General features: G+C 41.7%; 1 pseudogene; it reads left to right on the top strand.

The window, feature by feature from the left end:
- Positions 1–10,262, top strand: part of LOC132491661 (3-hydroxyisobutyrate dehydrogenase, mitochondrial-like) — a 30,563-nt pseudogene extending 20,301 nt beyond the window's left edge.
- The last annotated feature ends 9,958 nt before the right edge of the window (positions 10,263–20,220 follow it).

Genomic DNA, 20,220 nt, shown 5'->3' with positions numbered 1-20,220 from the left:
TGTAGGGGTGGAATTTTAAGATGTAAGTATACTGTTTTTCTACACTCCAATTACGTTCCCCTTATCATAGAAATTGACCAGTGAAGTGTGCTGCTGACTTTTCAGAATCCATGTACATACAATCCATTAAGTTATTAGATATAACGTTGGTCAGAAAAGCATACTGTGAAATGTTGCTTTTATTTAAACTCCCACTATTTTCACTCCATGGTTTCAAGATTTGACTTCTTTATTGCCCTCTGGTGGTGGGCTCTGTGAACTGCATATTTACGGGTCTGGAGCACATATCTTCCCGGAGGTATTCGACTCCTCAGGTACAAGCTAAAGAGTAGATGATAAGAAGCATTCAGATTTATTAAAACTAATTAAGAATATCAGTAGCCTGAATGTTGTTTCTAAAAATATAAAATATTTATCCTTCTGTTGTCAAACAACCATATTTTATGAAAAGAAGTATAAATCCTTTTTTGCTTGCAATAAAAGAACAATAATTGAAGGTATTCTTCATTTGGACCAAATACCTTCTCTGAAAATATAAGTTAAAATAGGAGTTGAACTTTGCAAAATATTCTTTAGTAAATAAAACTCCACATATAATTTCAAATTATCATTTAATTTTACCTTAAATTTAAATATCTATATTGACTTAAATGGTGTACTCTGTAATTTCGGATGATTCCCTCCTTTATATCTTCTTCCTCTCTTCAACAAATAAAATACATATGAATGCCTAACATGAGGTAGGGTATTCTCTGTGAAATAATGATGTTGGTATACTTGATTTTGACTTAGCAGAGGGATTGAGCCTCTGTGTTGGTGAATTCTCCCCAGATGGTGCGTGGGGAGAGGGTCAGGCATGTCTCTGTGCTCCTGAAGTTTTCTCTGTGAAACTGTCAACCTCCAATATCAGAAATAACTTCCTTCGACAGAAGGGATTTTCAGACATTAAAAGTTTTCTATTAAATGCAAGTATTTTAAAAATCTATGAAATATAGGGCATTATAAGTTTTCTTTAGTTACTACAAGCTGAATTTTAACTGAGAAGACTGGGGACTCCATGTATGTGTACATGCATGTATGTGTGCATGTTTGTGTGCTACACACGTGTCTCTCTCTGTGTGTGAGTGTTTTTAGGTCTACTGAGGATACAGAACATATTCTGGACATGAACGAGCAGTGGTGTATCAGAAGGGAAAAGAATATAAAGGACCAGCTTCACCTGCTTAATTTGTCCCCTGACCTGGTGTCATCTTATTTTCCACGATCCTTTGCTGATCTGTATACTAAATACCCAGGGTTCCTGGGTACCCCCAGGTACCTCTGTAAGTTTTACAAGCCTATCAATATCCCATGTACAGTGGATGGAACCTGGACTTTTTGCCCATCTAGTTTTCCTTTCCCTCAGAGTTTTCGTCTGAGTTATGTCATGGGGTAGGTACTGTTGTGAAAATTTGTGCTCACTTGTTAAATAGAAACTACTTATTTAACTGTTTAAACAAATAAACAGTATCTTAAGTCAGTTTCACGGCACCTCCAGTCTCCGCAAAGCAGAGTTACTTTGGGACAGGAAGTTCTTTTAGTTTCCCCTTAAATCAAAATACAAAGTTATTGAGCAATTCTAGGACCAACCCTATAGTTGCAAACTTGGGAAGAGATCACAGGATTCTGTAATCGTCTGCTTATCCCCTTACTGGGACAGCAAATAGCTCAATAGTTCTTATACTGAAGTTAAAAGGAAGAAGAATACCGGAACAAAGTCTGCATTTAAAGTCTGTGTCTTATTTTTATTTTCTCTTGGCACATAGTAGCTAACCGTTAAATGTTCTCTTGATAAATATTAAAAACACACAAGATACTTCATATACTAGGGGTCATAAAATTTCAACTTTTCTTTTGGTGTAGGGGTTGATGATGAAAAGTTTGGAAACTTCTGGTCCATGTTAATGTTCCTGCTTTGAGAACTGCAGGGCGCAGCTTTTAGATGGAAAAAGTTGCCAAGAGGACCAGAAGTAGAATAAAGACATTTATGTAATTGTTCCTTATAATTTCATTTATTGGTTTTCAGCATCTAACTTTGGAAAGTTGCCTGAGGCTGCCTAGGGTCTGCAATAAGGATCACAGCTGTGCTGTCCTACCCCCTCCCCACGCGTGGGAACAGAGCCTCCCCAGCAGTGCTAATAGAGCCCCATGGCTTTCCGCCCACCTCGGTACTGCTCAAGGCAGTGGCTTTTTTCTACCAGCCTCACCCTTCTCCATTTGAATCTTTTTCTTCTTTCCAGTTTTATTGAGATGTAATTGACATATAACACTGTATAAGTTTAAGGTGTACAGCATCATAATTTGATACATGTATATATTGCAAAATGATTACCACAATAAGGTTAGTTAACACATCCATGGCCTTACACAATTAATTACGTTTTGTGTGTGTGTGTGTGTGTGTGTATGTGTGTGTGTGATGAGAACATGTAAGATCTACTGTCTCAGAAACTTTTGAGTATGCAATAGAGTGTTGTTAACTATAGTCACCATGCTGTACATCAGACTCCCAGGATTTATTCATCTTATAACTGGAAGGTTATACCCTTTGACCAACAACTCCCCATTTCCTCCACTCCCCAGCCCTTGACGGCCACCATTCTACTCGGTTTCTGTGAGAGCAGCTTTTTTAGATTACACGTAAAAGTGAGATTATGCAGTGTTTGTCTTTCTCTCTCTGATGTATTTCACTTAGCATAATGCCCTCAAGGTTCATCCAAGTTGTTGCAAATGGCAAGATTCCCTTATTTTTTAAGGCTGAATAACATTCCTTTCTACATATGTGCCATATTTTCTTTATTCATTTGTCTGTCAATGGACACTATAGAAACAGAAACCCACTCAGTTCCTACAAGTGTCCAAGGTAACAGTAGACAAAATATGGATGTTGGTGGGTGTAGATCCAGGCAGTAGGTTAGACTACATCCCACGGACAGGAAGGCCACTATTTTAGGAGGAGCTGCTTTGAATATGAATCAAATAATAATTGATTTATATGTCACCAGTTCAGAACTAACTCATCTGTTTTAGACACCTCACCATAGATATGAAATGAGAATGAGTGGAAAAGGAGGCTTCTGAAGGCAAACAGTCATAAAACCCATTATTATTCTGTAAAAAGGAGACTATACAGTCTTACCTTTAGAACCTCAAATCAAACAAAGACATGTAGCAGCCTCAGTAGGATATAATCACAACAGAAAAAATACAAGCAGAAGGCAGAGGAAAAAGAAGTGCCATTTGGTATGGGCATAAATAGCTCTGTATGTCTCAAAAGCCTCCTATAAACATGTCTGGGTGTCAATATAGTGTAATAATTAATATCCATAAACCCTGAGTCTTAAGAAAAAAGAACTGTATCTTTTGCTTTCTTTTAGAAAGGGACAGAAAGGTAACTATATTTGCTTTAAGAAATACAGAGACTTAGTGCACTTAAATATTTGATCAAATAATTTAAAAAATGTTTCTTACAGTATACATCATTTTCTGATGAAACGGGTAAAATAAGGTTCTAGGGTGTGAGGCAGGCATGAGGCATTATACACATTTTCTTTTCTGTCCTTTTGTAGCTGAATATCCTTTTCCAGGCCTAAAGAAGTAGTAAAATTATGCATCTAAGATTGAATAAAAGGTTTCATAGACATATTTTACATATATGCCATTAGATTTCCACAGAGTTATTTCAGGCTGCTGAGAGGCTGCTTGCTTGAGCTGAGACCCCTCTAAACAAAGCCCAGGAAGAAACTAACAACTGTGAAAGCCAACTTATTTATTCTGTGAGTAACTTGGCTGCAGAGCAGACTAATTACCCCTTTAACCACACTGTTTGAACTCATTGTACTTACCTGGGAATCACTATTCTAAAAGTAGAGAAGGGGACTAGGGAAGTTAAAAGAGACAAAAGATGTAAATATGGTCTCTTTGCAGAATCTCAAAGGTCAGGTAACAGGCTTATTTCTAATGGTTTTAAAAAGAGAAGATGAGCTGTGGTTTAAAGGTCCACTTTGGAATTCAAGTTCTACCTCAGGTGCAGCCTGAATGCTAGTCTCCACCTGGAGTGAATCACTGAAGGATCATTTCTCAGCACATAGTCAGTGTTTTTAAAATTTTCATATGATTTTATCCCCGTGAATAATATTGATGAAGGATTTTGAAACTATTAAATTCCGCCAAAGGACTTAATTTTGTAATGATACCAAACCTTGGAAAATAAAGGAAGTAGAGATTGGTGAATCCTTGACAAATGATTAGAGTTATAACTGATTGTTTCATAAGGAAAGATAGGGAATGGATCATTTAGGAACCTGAATGAATACTTGGAATCTCATCTATTTCTGTTAAAACTACAGGTTAGTTGAGCTCAAAAATTGTAGGTATAAAAATTGTGTTTTTTGGTAATAAAATTTGTTTTAACCCTTCTCTCAATTATGCATTTAAATGTTGACCAATTCACAAGTAACTGTTTACAGTCAATGGATTGGCAAGTGGCTTTGGGATCATTCATTTTATAGTCTGGGATTTCCATTGTTATCTTTATTTTCCCATTTATACTCTATTTCATACATTTTATTAGCAGTAGTAGTAGAAATAGTAGTAGTAGTATCATTATTATTTAGTTAGAGTAGAATTGTCTCTATAACTTCTTACGGTCAGACATATACTAAGCAACACACATTTTGAAAGCACTGGTGTTGGAGTAAATTCTATGTTGATGAGACTAGTCACTGCCCTTAAAGGAGCTTGTCTTCTAGTTGGAAAGATGTGACATATACAATAATCTGAGGCATTAAGTAAATACATGGGTCTGAGGGCAGAAGATCCTGAAGGAAGCAAGCTGCAAAGAACTCATTTTGAATCCTGGCATTAATATTGGCAGATCTCCTCACACCTTTTTAGGACAGTTATAGACAAAGCAGGTAGGACTGGAGAATACACTACAATGGCCAAAATAAGATTTAATGTCATTTCAGCCTAGGGGATTCTTTCTAGGCTTTGAGTATATGATAATTTAAATGCTACCTAAATAGTAAACTTACTTTAATGCTGACAATGTAGAAAAGATATTTTGCTGCAAAAGTATACACAGTAGTAACAAGTGGATTTTGGAAGAAACTAATATTTTGTCTTATACTACACTATTGCCCTAGACCTAGCAGCAGCCTTTACTCTTTGTTGTTTTCTTCTAAGACTAAAGAGCCTCTTTATTTTTTTCCACCAACAGATCTCAGAGCAATCTGAGTGCACTGGCCAGTTGGGACACAATTATCATTAGAATTCTTGGCTAGAGAAGAAAGCTCCTAATTTAAGAATGGCTTTTTGCCTCCTGAGAGCTCAGAAGAGCAAATTGCAAGCCATCTACATTTATAAAACATGTTTTAGTATGGGAAATTTCAAACATCTACAGAAGTAAAAAGAAAGAAGTAGAAACGTTCCTCAATTGTTCTCATCAAATGTCCATTTCAGGCCAATATATTTTCTCTGTCCCCTCTCTATCTACTACCACCATAATCCCCAGCAATTTTAAAGCAAATCCCAGGTTTCTTTTTCTCAGTGAAAACGTCAGTATACATATTTCTAAAATGCAAGAACTGCCCTTTTTAAGCTCAACTATGTCATTATCACACATCCGCAAATAATAATAATTCCTTAATATCAACAAATAGCCAGTCAGTTCATGTTTCCTTGATTGTCCTATAAATGTATTTTCATTTTAATAACCATTATTTATTTGATTGCTGATCCAAACACAATTTCTTTTAAAGTATAGGTTTAAAAGAACTCAATTTGCTCATTTTTCTTGCAAGTATTTGTCATTGAATTCAAAGTATTCATCCAGTAGGGTTCCCAACTGTCTGGATTATGTGGATTGCATCCCCTTTATGCTTATATATTTATCATGCTCCTTTGGCCCATGTATTTACTGTCAGTTGGTAGATAGATCTAGAGCACTGACATAATTCAGGTGTGATTTTTTTGTCAAGTTTACTTCATAGATAATATTGATGAATTCCAAAAGGAACTATAAAGTGTCAGTCTTACTGTGACGTTGCAGCCATTAATGATCAATGTCTAGATCCATTAATTTCTTAAGGGTACCAAATGGTGATATTCTACTAATTAGATTATTATTCATTTACTAGCTAGAAGATGATTTCATCAACTACTTGGTTGCCCTGAGTTACAGTTTAATTAGGAAAGGAAGAATAAATGTTTCTTTTATTTTATTTACCAGTTTTACAAAAAAAGAAAAAACAGGAGAGAGAAAGGTTGACTCCAAAGTAGCTTCCGAAGATGACTAATGAGGTATTTTCTTTCTTTGTTGTTGTTTTCAGTGAGGTGGTTATAAATATCGATGCAGAGATTGTCCCCTCTTAGGTTCATGGATCCTGTTCAAGTTGGCTCCTGAGTCCTTTCCACACAACCACAGTAGTCTTTGAAGTCTTCCCAGCTCTCTTGTATGACAAGGTGTAACAGGAACATCTTGTTTGTTTCTTATGCTGGATTTGAAATCAGCTATTTCTCCAAGGAGGCATTATCCACTGTGTTTATTCAAACTTGTGTTCCTTCTAGTTTAACCTTCTCTCGGGACATGATTTTTTTAAAACAAATTACTTACTGAATTTTTTCACCTTTTCAAATCTTGCTATTCTCCAATCACTTCATTTCTGAATTTTTCTGATTTCTTTTATGTTTTTCTTAAAACCAGTTTCTATTCCTTTTAACATTTCTTTTACTTTTTCCGCAATATCAGGCAATAAATTTCATTTGTTCTGTGGACGTGTCTTTCTGTCACGTTTTCAGGATTTGCTGGAACTTTCTTTTCACCCTTCTTTTTTCTTTTTTTTTTCTCACTGATTTTCTACAGGATGTGAGTGGAATACTCTTCTGTCACTCATTTTTAAATGAAATAAGTTTCCACTTTAGGAGAGAGTCATAGATCAGAATATAATTTCTAGCTTCAGAACTCCAGGGCTCACTATCTTCTATTATTTTCACAACATAATTTTAAAAAATGACCTTAAAATTTCTAAAATCTTCCTCCTCGGCCCTCCTCTGCCCATTTACCCAGGGCTCCTCTTTCTTGTCCTTGTTGAGTATGGGGATTTGTTCTGGAATGGTGCTTTGGTTTGATAGGTGTCAAGGTTTCACAGACCCCAGAACACTTGGCATCCTCAGAACATTTCAAAGTTCTTGCACTCAGCTGCAAAGTGGAGCCTGCAACGTTCACTCCCGGTTTCTGCCGCTGTTCTCAGTGAGTTTTTCAATCTCAGTGAGTTCGTGAACCATAGTAACCTTTGGCTCTCCTGAAAGAGAGAGAGAGTCCTTCCCTCCTCTTCCTCCCACACACCTTGGGATACACATATGTAGGTCTTTTTCCTTTTGTTGATTTGTTCCTACCTGGCTGTATGTTGCAGTTAATGTGGACACCTTGTTGTAGATGTTGTCTGTGGGTTTTTGATCTTGCTATCCTAGATGCTTTTCTTTCTTCCTTGTGGGGGTGGGGGCTTGAGTATTTAGGGGAGGGGTGGCATATTCAGGGATAAAAATCTTCTCTGTAGCCACCATCATTTCCCCAGAATCCTCTGTCATTAATATTTAAAACAAAATCATAGGAATCATTATCCAGATCCTTAGGATAATCATTACATTGTATCTGTCTTTTTTCCAGGCTTCAAGCTGCCTGTGACTCCCCACATTAGTATACTGACATGACTGGGCAAGGCCTAATTTGACAGGTTCTTTCTGTACTACCTTCCTCCTAATCATGACAGTCTTGTACGCTATACGTAGTCTTCTTTACTGATAGGGAATTTAGAAAATACAGGAAGCCATGGGTTTAATAGCTGAAAGTGGAATTAATATATTATTTTTCTCAGGTAAAATATCATAAGACTCCTTAGGCCAAAGTTGTAAAATGAAATCGCAAATTTCCTGGAATCATTTTGCAAACGTGAATGCCCACATAAAGTACACTAGGACTTGAATCCAAGGAATAACACATTTTTAGAGCCTCCAGATTTATAAACTTAGTACAATTCTGCATTACTTCTTAAGGCAACTGAAGAAAATAATTTTGTGATCAAATAAATATTGATTTTATTAACATAGTTATTTTAAAAGTTTATAAAGCTTTTTAAAAATGTTAAGGCTCTATCAGCCTCATCGGTTGTTATTTCTTTTCTAGAATCTTGGAAAAAGGAACAGTCGTTTGAGGGGAAACATGGTATAAAATGGGAAGAGAATCTAACAGTGAAGATAGTTATATCTCTTCCTGTGTGATGAACTACTCCTAAGCTTGGTGGTTTAAAACAGCAGGCACTTTATCTCCTCACAATTTGTGAATCAGCAGAATGGGCTGGGATCCCCTGGGTGGATCTATCTTGCTTTCACCTGAGGTGACTACTGAGGCTGCCATCATCTGGTTGCTGGACTGGGGCTGGTTGCTTTCACATGTCTGGCCATTGGTGCTGACTGTGGCCTGGACCTATTCTCCACTAGGTTAGCCAGGCTTCCTAACATGTCAGGTTTCCATGAGGACGAGCCCTAAAGCACGAGTGCTCTCCAAGCTTCAGCTCTTGATATGCCATTGGGCCAAAGCAAGTCATGTGACCAAACCCAGGTCAAGGTGGAACAAAACTACACAGGGTGAGAAAACGGGGGGGAGGGGCATTTGCACTGGGGGTCAGTAGTCTAACAAACTGCTGCAATAGCTATATAAAGAAAAGCACCCCAGAGGACAACTGGTAAAAAATAAATGCGTGCGGGGTGGGGTGGGGGTTTGGCATGGGGGGCAAAGGCAGTAAACAGGGGCTACCAAAATCTGAAGATTCTGGAATTTTTGGAAAATCCACTGGGATTAAAGGAGTTACACAACCATGTTCTGACACCAGAAGAAAGGTCCCAGTTGAGCATCAGGGAAGTCTAGCGCTCTTCCTCCATCGCATCAATTTCCACATTTCTTTGACTCAGCATATTTGTAGAATGAATCATGACTTTCTATAAATTTTTAGTTCAGTTTTTCAAAGAAATAGTGACCTCACTTCTATCTGCTGTGCCACAAAAATGCCGTAGAAAAAAATTCCTTCTGTTAAATTGCTCACTAGGTGAAATTGTATGTGTAACCTAGTAACAAAGAGGTATTAAGAATCGCCACAGCCAAGCCGGCCCTCCGCACCATGCACCCTATAGCAGCCAGTGGGTGAGCCGGGAGTCGAGGAGGTCACCGTGGGAAGGAGGGGCGCGGGCAACGTGTCAGCCTCCTTCCGTCTCCATGGAGCCACCTCCGGCCTCTGGTACAGGGAGTCGTCTGCAGCAGCCGTCGGTGGCCAGCCTTGCAGCGCTGTGTTCTAGGTCAGTAGCTTCCAAGACTCCAGTTGGATTCACTGGAGTAGGCAACGTGGGGAATCCAATGGCAAAAGAGCTTTTGAAACATGGCTAGCCACTCACTATTGCTGATGTGTTCCCTGATGCATGCAAAGAGCTTCTAGATGCAAGTGAACCCGGTAGTGTCTTCTGCAGGGATGTAGCCAAAAAAGGTGACAGAATTATTACAGTGCACCAATGCGCTAGAAGCTTATACTCTAGCAAATGGAATTCAAAAAACAGTGAAGAAAGACTATTAATAGATTCCAGTACTGTTGATCCTATGGTTTTGAGAGAATTGGCCAAAGAAGTTGAGAAAATGGGAGCAGTTTTCTCGGATGCCCCTGTTTCTGGTGGTGTGGGAACGGCTCGGTCTGGCAACCTCACATTTAGGATGGGAGGGGTTGAGCTGCTGTGGTGCATGGGCTCCCATGTGGTGCATCGTGGAGCTGTTGGGACTGGCCAGGCTTCGAAGATCTGCAAACACTTGCTGTTAGCTGTTAGTAGGATTGGAACTGCTGAAGCTATGAATCTGGGACTCAGGTTAGGGCTTGACCCAAAACTCTTGGCTAAAATCCTAAATACGAGCTTAGGACGATGTTGGTCAAGTGACACTTACAATCCTGTACCTGGGGTGATGGATGGAGTTCACCTGGCTAATTACTATCAGGGCGGATTTGGAGCAACACTCATGGCTAAGGATCTGGGATTAGCATGAGGCTCTGCTAGCAGCACGAAGAGCCCAATCCTTCTGGGCAGTCAAGCCCATCAGATCCGCAGGGATGTTGTGCGTGAAGGGCTACTCAAAAAAAGACTTCTCATTCGTGGTCCAGTTTTTGCAAGAGGAGCAGACATTCTGAGTTTGTCCTCTGGCTGTGAACACTGAAACATTGAAACCAAACTGTGTCTTGGAGCCCCTTATGGCTCACTCCACAGGAAAATGGGCTTAATCAAAGGTCAACTGTCTGCTTTTGAGTGTCTAGGTCAGGGGTCCCCAACCCCTTGGCCTCGGATGGGTACCAGTCCGCAGCCTCTTAGGAACTGGGCTGCACAGCAGGAGGTGAGTCGCAAGCAAGCCAGCTATAAGCTTCATCTGCCGCTCCCTATGGCTCACATTACCGCCTGAACCCCACACACCCCGCCCCCCCCTCCCTGGAAAAGTTTGCTTCCAGGAAACCGGTCCCTAGTTCCAAAAAGGTTAGGGACCTCTGGTCTAGGTCACAATAGATCCTGGGATTTTTCACCCATTTTAAACTGCTTATTCTTTTTATCTGTTTAACAAACATATCATCTGTAATTTTTTTTTTCTGCAAGCCACTGATGGTAACTGCTAGCTAGCTAGCTGATTGGCCTTTTTCAAAAGTTTGATTCCTGAGCATCTTCAGCTAAAACACTGCCTACTTCACTCAGGATATTATTTACTCCACTTTACAAATAAAACTAAAATTGTTTTCAACAGGATAAAATCTATCCTCGAGGAAAGAAAAGAAATTGGTGTGAGAAAAGGTATTAGAGAAAGGGGAAGTATAGTGAATTACTACCTGTGTGCCTCAGAAAATGTGTCCTGTTATCCCAGTGGTGATATTCTTGCATTGAGATTACTGGTTTATTTTCTAGGAGTTGTTAAAGCAAGAGAACTCCTTGCTGCATGTTATGTAATTTGGACTCTGTTACAATTATCTTGGTGTGCCCATCTTGTAACAACTTCCCATACTCAGCAAACTGTTTTTTTCATATTTTTGCTTCCTTGTACATTTTTACTGCACATTTTTTACTTCAAAAGAATGACATCTTTAGAACTGTTTCAGAGCCAGCGATGATATGTGCTTTAGATAATTATTACACTATGCTAAATATAACCATATTATTTTGAATTCAACTAAATTTCTATGCTGATAAAAAAAGAGAGGCACATTTCATCAATGTTTAAATAGTATCCTTCCTCCTCTAAAACTTAAAATAGGATTCAGTCTGATTCCTAAAGGGTTATTTTCTTCAACAACAAGAGCTGACTTAGGCCATTTCTTGGCAGTGGAATCTGAGCATAGAGGTCTCTGTCTGACTGCCCTTTGATTCTCACTCACAGTATCCTGGGTGAATGTAATGGATGGGCGTGCGCTTATAACTTAGCCCACTGCTACTGCTCCTGATGAGGGTTAATGGTGTGGGCCACTTTAAATCTTGCCCAGCAAAGTGCTGACATCTGGGGTTTCCTATCAAGTTTACCAGATATTCCACAGTAATTTCATAATTTACACAACATAAAAACACTGATCTTGAGCTTAGGAAAGCACTTCATTTAAACAGATACAGAACACTACTCTACAAAATGGTTTAAAATTTGTGAGCAATTACATTAAATAAACTCTAATATAAATTAATCTAATACAAGTAAACTAATAGTTGCAAAGCTACTGGTCGCTTCAGAAGCGGTGGCTATGGATAACTTCAAAGTTGTTTCCTCAATGCATTAAGAGGCGAAACTATTTGCTGTCAACTTCTTCTTGGGGAAGCTTTTTTCCTTAGTTTGATGCTGATTCACGTTATGAATGTATAGGAACCATTACTGGTTCTTCCTTTCCATATTCAGTGCACCATTATACTTCTATCCTCTTAAGATCTGGATATCTGTTACTGCTACTGTTGGCTGGAGCCTGGCAGGAGGAAAGCTATGAAGAAAAAAGGTCAACCATTGTTAAAGAGTTTTAGCATACTACTGAGACTTTTAATCTACCATAATCATAAGAAATAATAATTAAAATTACAGCCTGGTCAGTGAGACCTTGAGTAAATTGTGGAAGCATCCATGTTTCATACAGTTTCAGGGGATGGATATTTCCTGTTATTAACTCTATATCCTCTTCAACTGGAACAGAGAGACCTTTCTCTGTTGAAGCAGTTTTGTCTTTTTCCTGGGCATTTTTAGTTTTCTCTTATGAGAGACTTGTAAAGCTTACATATACAAACTTACACATACACGTATAAAGCAAAGAAGGGATAGAGTAGTCTTGAGAGGACACTGTTTTGTAGCAGGCACACAAGACAGTGATAATACTCCCTGATTGCATTTGCCTCCCTAGCCCCATCTCCTTTGTGGAAAGCATCAGCATTCTGACTGGTCTCTGCACCCCACTAACTGGACGGAACACTGCATTGGCATTCTTAGGGAGCACTGATGGTCGCTCCGGAAACTGTGGTTAGAGCTTGTGCAGCCAAAGTACACAGGAAAGAAATAAATATACTTCATATAACATGCTTACTCTGTTTTGCTTAATTAGCACTTATTCCCTGTAAAAGGCTGATTTCTGCTTTGACAGGGAGTAATCGAACTCTGTATTCACCCAAACCATAAAATTAAAGTTAACATACCTCAGCTTTTCATTCTACTGGAAGAAATGTATGAAATCTAAAGTTATTTTTTAATTGCTGCTGTTCAGAATGCCTGAGGCCCATTTGATGAACTTGTTAAAGAGCAGTGTTAATGAGGGTATTTTTCGTTTCTTTCTTTTCCGACCACAGCATGAATTCTCAGCCCAAAGTGTGTCCTGTTACCCACAATAGAGACAGGGGGAAAAGTGAGAGTCTGTCACCACAAAGCATGAGACAACTACAAATACTTCTCTCCCAGAGTTAACACTGATGACAGTCTTTGTGGAAAAGGACTTCCTCTTTTTGCAGGAATACAGTAGAAATGCAAGTCGTATTCTCCATAATTTCACTACTGGAAAAATAATTTCATAGTCCATATATATATATACATACATACATATATATATATATAATATATATATATATATATATATATATATATATATTTTTTTTTTTTTTTGCGGTACGCGTGCCTGTCACTGCTGTAGCACTTCCCGTTGCAGAGCACAGGCTCCGCACGCACAGGCTCAGCAGCCCTGGCTCATGGGCCCAGCCGCTCCGTGGCATGTGGGATCTTCCTGGACCGGGACACGAACCCCTGTCCCCTGCATCGGCAGGCGGACTCTCAACCACTGCGCCACCAGGGAAGCCCCACAGTCCATATTTTTTATTGGTCTTCTTAAAAACATATACAGTGTTTACAGTAAGGAGTAAAAGAGAAGATTTTCAATGCGATATTTCAAGGAGCATTTTGTAAAGACGGGATCCAGTCCCAACTTTGGAAAATTAACACACACCTATGAGATCAAAGAGTCACCTGCAAAAAATTTTATTATGTTTTTCTTTCATACTAGTTTCCTAAAGGTGCATTGTTACTTCTTGGTAATGTAATAGAAATGACTATATGGTGGCCATTTGAGGAAGAAGTAGCTCTTACATAAGTGTCTAGTGACCTTGTCTCTTTTGATACAATACCTCTTGGTTTCAGAGGCTTGCACAGATTTCCTCTAAATGAATAAACTTAGTAAGATTTTTCTAACTATCAATTAATCTAAAAGTAGATTTAGAAATCTACTTCTGAAGCAGTTTTGTTAAGTAATTATTGGTCAGTTCTCTTTCTGATTGGTACTTTTTTTCTGCAAAACAAATCCCTGTACTTAGAACAATTAATATCACCATCCCTGGCTCCTTGATTATTACACAGTGATGTTTCTTGAGAAGAAAGCTTACCGTTTTTTGGGGGAAACTTCAGTCCATGAAGTAAAACTTCATTAAAACTAGATTTGCTTCTAATGCCAGTGTGATGCAGATCAGTATCCCCTTTCTTTTGACTTTCCAGGCTGTGTGAAGAGAATGGTATGGTTTGGTTTAGGAAGGGTTGTAGCTTAAGAGGATTGCATTATGTTTCTGTGTCACTTTGGGACGTTTTATTTCAATATTATATCCTGTTCTGTAAAAACACCATAGTCATTCTCTTACTTATTATTAAATAATTAAACACTGCCCTTTGTTTACTTTCCCCTTCTGATCAGAAGACTCCTCTCCACTCTAGGCCTTGATCTGAGTTCCAATTCATCAGCTTGTAGTAGCTACACTTCTGGTTTCTGAAGTCAGACAGATATGGGTCCCATTTCTGTCTTCATCAGTTATAATTCATTCTCTGATATATGCATACCAGAGCTGGCAGTGACAAACATTTTGCTTCTCCTTATTTTCCCAGGGTTCTGTGCATTTTAATAGAGGATCACAATATTTTAAGTAGAGCTGGGATGGGGTGGAAAGAAAGAGCAGGAAAACATGCTTTTAGGAAGGTCTGAAATACAAATCACATGGAGTTAACTGCTTGAGAGAAAACCACCCCTACCTGAGTATTGTCAATAAAGTAGCACAGGGAGGCAAACAAATCAATTGTTTACTAAAAATATTTTTCTTTAGAAGAATAAAATTCACAAGAAAGCCTCATTGCAAATAAAATATATTTGTTTTCCTAAAGGAAGATATTTGAAAAGTCGTAGTAAATACCTGCTTTGACCTTCTGTGTCCCTAGTGTTCTATCTCCACTAAGTTTTATGAACACTACATAGAGGAGGAGCCTGAGTCTCAAAGACCATAAGTAAGAGATGGATTCCAGAGCCTTTGCAAGGTCCATTATGCCCCATGACTTCCCATTGCTTGTGCTGTTCATCCAGATAGGTGCTTAGGATACCAGCATGAATACATCTCTTTCGAGAGGTTTTTAACAGACGTTAGATACTAAACAAGTACAACACCTAACAAATAAAACAGAATGCTTTATTTAAAGCAGAAACAGAATAAATGCTCACCTAGTATCGTTTAAATCCCCTTTAAATTATTTTTTGAATCAACATGTTTATATTTGAGGGTATTTTCTTATTTTTTCCTAGTTCCTTTTACTTGCACCTCCTTTCTTTTTCTCTTTTCCCAACTGAAATGTTTATGGTTTCAAAAGTAATTACTTCTTGAAGAAAGTTTTCGTGTATACTAAGTGCTACCTAATGGAAGCCATAAGCATAGAGTCTGCTAGCATTTAGAGTGGTATGATACATAGCCAGGTTGAATCAAGTGGGAGAGAAGGTTAATCATTCTTTTAAACTGGCAGTGTTGCCGGAGGTGGATTAATATGCTTTTTGAATCTCAAACGTGCTGCAAGTCTCCTTGATCACAATCACTATGTTAATGGTTGAGGTTTTGAAATAGCAGTGTCTCCTGGGCTCAGCTGGGGCAAGTCCCTTCATCTCTCTGGCCATATTAGGTGATCATTTTCTCATTTCAATACACGATCTATGTTAGAGGGAGTGTTGACTATACCAGACTTTTAATGTGGGCACCCAGAAAGTGGAAGAATCTCTCTATCGGTGATTAATCATAACTCTTTTCATTGTGAATACAGTCCTTCCCTTAGGTAAGGCAGGAACACCATGAAAAATAGAAAGTTCTCGGGTGTCTGTGGAAGCTGGAGTGCTCTCGACCTGTCAGCTCACTGGCAGAGCAGGCTTCGTCCGGACACTAGAGAACAAAATGTGAAATTGGCACCAGCCAGCCTCTCCATTGCACAGGATATCCCTATTTAAATTTGACAACCAGGATATTTTACAATTTGAAATTCTTGTCATCTGGTTTTCTTTAGTTTTTTCTTTGGGTTGAAAAGACTGAGAAGCTTGTTAAAAAATCTGGAATTCTGATGGTGAGGCTTAACCAGATCTATTGAGTCATCAATCAGCAAACATTGACCAACGCTTACCATTCCCCCAGTTACTATACTAAGGACCCAGACATGTCTCAGATAGTGGCCTTGCTCATTCACTGTATTTACAGTACTTTTTTCTAAATGTAACCAGAGCTCAGGTAAAGACAAGACATTGACTTGAGTCTGAAGTAAACAAAGCTGACTGGTCTGATCCCTTCAGTTTCCAGAATTATTTTGCTTCAGGTAGTAATTTTCCCAGACGAATAGAACAAAGTTCTATCGTCTATTTATTTAATATTTTATCACAATAGTCCTTGCCCCTTTGACCTCTAGTGAGGAAACTTGCATAAGAAACTGAAATATGCTTAGGTTCTATGGGTAAGTGCAGATAATGATATGAATGAAATTGAAAATGAAAGCCAAAGGTAGAAAAGGCAGTTCTGAATAGATTAAGTAAGACAGAGGTATTTGAAAAATCAAGTAGAAAAGATACCATAAGGAATGGAGAGCTTCTGGAAGTTTTCTAATAGGTGAGGGGTTGGTACATCTTTTTTTGTTTTTTTTTCCTTAATAACATGTCTGGCAGTTGTATGCCAGAGAAAGTTATAAGGGGGTTGACTATATGCATGAAGTCCAGTGAGAACACTGTTCCTGTAGGCCACTGACCGTGTTCTGAGTGTACATTCTATAGTACTAGAAATTAAGTTAGGAAACAAAGGGTAATCTGATGTCATTTTAAATGAAATTTCACAAATGATTAGAGCTAAAAGGGGTCTTTTTTCACTCAGCCAACACGTTGAGCACGTACTATGGGGCAAGCACTGTGCTTATGGGTAAGAGATAAAAGAAAAAATAAAGGCCAGAGGAACTCAAAAGAGAGTGTGAGAGATGCATGAACAACTCATTACAATCGAATAGAGATAGGCTATTAAATAAATCATAAAAATATAAATTTGTAAAACAGAACTCGGAGTCAGTAACCCTTCTAGGGGATATTAAAGAGAATGCCAACAATGAGGGGGTTTTGGAATTAGGTTTTGAATGTCAGTAGGTATGTTCCACGTGGAGAGAAGGTCAGGGGCATACCAGGCAGAAGGAACATCCTGGACTTGAGAACCAACACAGTATATTTCAGTGATTGTAAAGGAGATTTTTGTTTGACTAGAGTGTAGGGTATAAGTTGCCAAATGGTAGAAAATAGAGTATAAAAGTTAGGCTGGAATGAAAGTATAAAGTGTCATAATTCTCTTATGATGAAAGATAGGTGTTTTCTGCAAAATGGGTTACTTATAAATATTTTAAAAATAGAGACCCCGAGAGAGGAGCGCGCCCGCGGAGCAGCCCCCGGACCGGAGCCTCGGGAGCCCGGGGCCGGTGAGCGAGTCCCCACGGGGTAGGTGTTGCGTCTGCAGGCCTTCAGGCGGTTGTGGAGCCTGCGGCCCTTGGAGAGCGGGGCTTGGGAGACCGGGGCATGGAGAGCGGGGCTTGGCTTTGCCCACCCCAGGGCCCGCAGTAGAGACACCAGGAGGGTTTAACCACTTCCCGGAGGTGGAGGAGCCGGGCTGGAGGACAGGGCCTGCTGCTCCTGATGGGGCTCCCCTGGGACTTGTGAGCTCCGGGTGTCCTGGGGGAGCAGGGTCCACAGGCTCGGCCGGGACATGCCGTGTCCTCCCCTCCGTCCAACCCCGATCCTCCTCCTCCCGCTCCTGTTGCCATCTTGGCATCTCGCACGTGTGTTTCAAGGCGCGTCAGCACCTTGGTTGTCTAATGTAAGCGTCCGCCGCCCCCCTGGGTTGTGCCCTGTGGAGTCGCCCAGTGTAATCGGTGCAGGATGAGTCTGCAGGGCTTCTGTCCTGCTTCCTCGGGTGAGGAAGGAAGCGATTGGGCCTGAGAAGGGAGATGACTTGTCCTAGATCCTCGCCGGGTGTGCACGTGGGGTCACTCACAGGACTCCAAACTCCTAGAGCAGGTGTTCTGTCCACTTAAAGTCAGTTTTAATAAAAGATGTTTTTGAGCGTCACACTTAAGTTTGTAAAGTTTGTACAAGAAGTTTTCTCTGTGGGCACTGGTACTGATCTCCTCCTGCACCTTCAGTTTGTTACATGGCTTGGGAGGCACTCAGAGCCGGCTGGTGGCTCAGGCTCATTTGAGTGGGTGTCAGGCCGCTGTTTCAAGGGTCTCTGTGGTCTCGGTGGGGCACTGGAGCCTGTGTGTGGACTGCATGGAACTGTGCCTCTTGAGGTCTCTTGATCTTTCTCTTCTCAGAGAGGGCTGTGTATAAGGCTCCTGTGAGAGGTCTCTGTGAAGTCTGTGTATTACCTCCGAGAGGTCCCTGTGTGGGGTGAGTGTGGGTCCCCGTGTGGGGTTAGTGTGGGTCCCTGGGTGGAATCAGTGTGGGTCCCCGTGTGGGGTGAGTGTGGGTCCCTGTGTGGGGTGAGAGTGGGTCCCCGTGTGGGGTGAGTGTGGGTCCCTGTGTGGAATCAGTGTGGGTCCCCGTGTGGGTTGAGTGTGGGTCCCCGTGTGGAATCAGTGTGGGTCCACGTGTGAGGTCACTGTTGTTCCCCATGTGGAATCAGTGTGGGTCCACGTGTGAGGTCACTGTGAGTCCCCGTCTGCGGTGAGTGTGGGTCCCCGTGTGGAATCAGTGTCAGTCCATGTGTGAGGTCACTGTGCGTCCCCTTGTGGAATCATTGTGGGTCCACGTGTGAGGTCACTGTGGGTCCCCGTGTGGAATCAGCTTGGGTCCCCGTATGGGGTGAGTGTGGGCCCCTGTGTTGGGGACTCTTAGTGAGGGGCCGTCCATTGATGGCCTTTCTGCACCTCACAGCAGAAGGGCAAAGGGACTTGCACCTTCTTGTTTCTTGCTGTTGTGTCAGTGGCCCTCTGTGTCACTTCTCCCAACAGGTGCCTTGGGCGTCCAGCACCCTCAAAGCCAGCACTCACCACTTGGTGTCCCTGAGAGGACCCGGCAGCAGTCAGGCTCAGGGTCTCCGCTCTGTGCCACCGTCTCCTGAGCTCTGGAGGTTGTTCTGTGCTCTGCATCCCAGCCCCTCCCTCAGGCCCTGGCTGTGCCCCCAGTGCTGTGTCCGCCCTGGTGGATGGGGCCCAGAGGTGAGACCTGCCTCCAGGGAGAAAGCACAGCACAAGCAGGCCTGTGCCCGCTCCCCCCAAGCAGGTCCTGGTCCCGCATATTGGGGTCCTGACAGGTGTAGGGCAGGGCCGTTCAAGCTGTCACCTGGATCAGGGGACCCTCCTGGAGCAGGACTCTCCAGCACGGGAGTTACTGTGACACAGAGCCCTAAATTGCTCTGTAGAATTGCTCCTGTCTCCCTGGTCTCCTGTGTGGACGGGGCAGGGAGGAAAGCTGATGGCACCCTCGTTCTCCACAGGTCACTTCCCGCCCGCTGGGTGACACATCCTCTCTGCTGGCCTCTTGCCCCTCCAGGCTCTGGGGTGAGCAAGGCTGATAGCAGGTGAGACTTGTTACGACCCCAGCACCGTCCCTGAGACTGTTAAGACCCACCTGTCCCCTGGGAGCCTCCTTGGGCCACACGTGTAGGTAAAGGTCACAGAGCGCGAGTCTGTTGTGAGCTCCCAGTCCTGTGAAAGTTGATGAAATACACTGTGGGGAAGTGAACCTTCTCTGCTTGGTGGCTCCTTGGCCTCTTGGAGCCTGGCCCTCTGTGGAGGAGCTCCAGGCGCCTTCCCTCTGTCTGGGCTCTGGGAGCCGGAGTCGGGGGAGAGTCTGGTCTGGGGCCACCGTGAGCCACTGGCCCCTAACTTCTTTCCTCTGGGCCTGTACACGGTGGTGGGTCGCCAGGGACTCCTTGGTCACTGTGCCATTTCTGGGCACCTCTGCCACTTGCCTCCGTCCCCTGCCTCCCAACCTAGGGGCACATGACAGACAGTGAGGTGACTGCACACACAGTCACACCCCTGCTCGCTCCCCGGGGGAGGTGGGCACTGTGAGTAGGGCTGCCCTCTCCTCTGGGGCAGGAGTGGATGGCCCTTGGAGGCCTCCAAGGTCCTCACCTCACACCCTCAGAGCTGGGGGTGTGTGGTCTTTGTTTTCACCGCTGCTCCAGAGGGTGAGAAAGACAGAGGTCGGGTGACGCTCCCGGCCCATCTCAATCCCAACTCCATGGGGGAGAGAAGGAGCTTCCAAGGCAGGCATCATCTATCCCCACCAAGACATGGGAGCAAAGTTTCTGCCACCTCTGGACTCTGGGCTCGTACTGCCC

The sequence above is a fragment of the Mesoplodon densirostris genome, chromosome 6 (assembly GCF_025265405.1).
Source record: "Mesoplodon densirostris isolate mMesDen1 chromosome 6, mMesDen1 primary haplotype, whole genome shotgun sequence".
NCBI classification, from domain to species: Eukaryota; Metazoa; Chordata; class Mammalia; order Artiodactyla; family Ziphiidae; genus Mesoplodon; species Mesoplodon densirostris.
The sequence above is the reverse complement of the archived record's forward strand: the minus strand, read 5'-3'. Positions and strand labels throughout refer to the sequence as shown.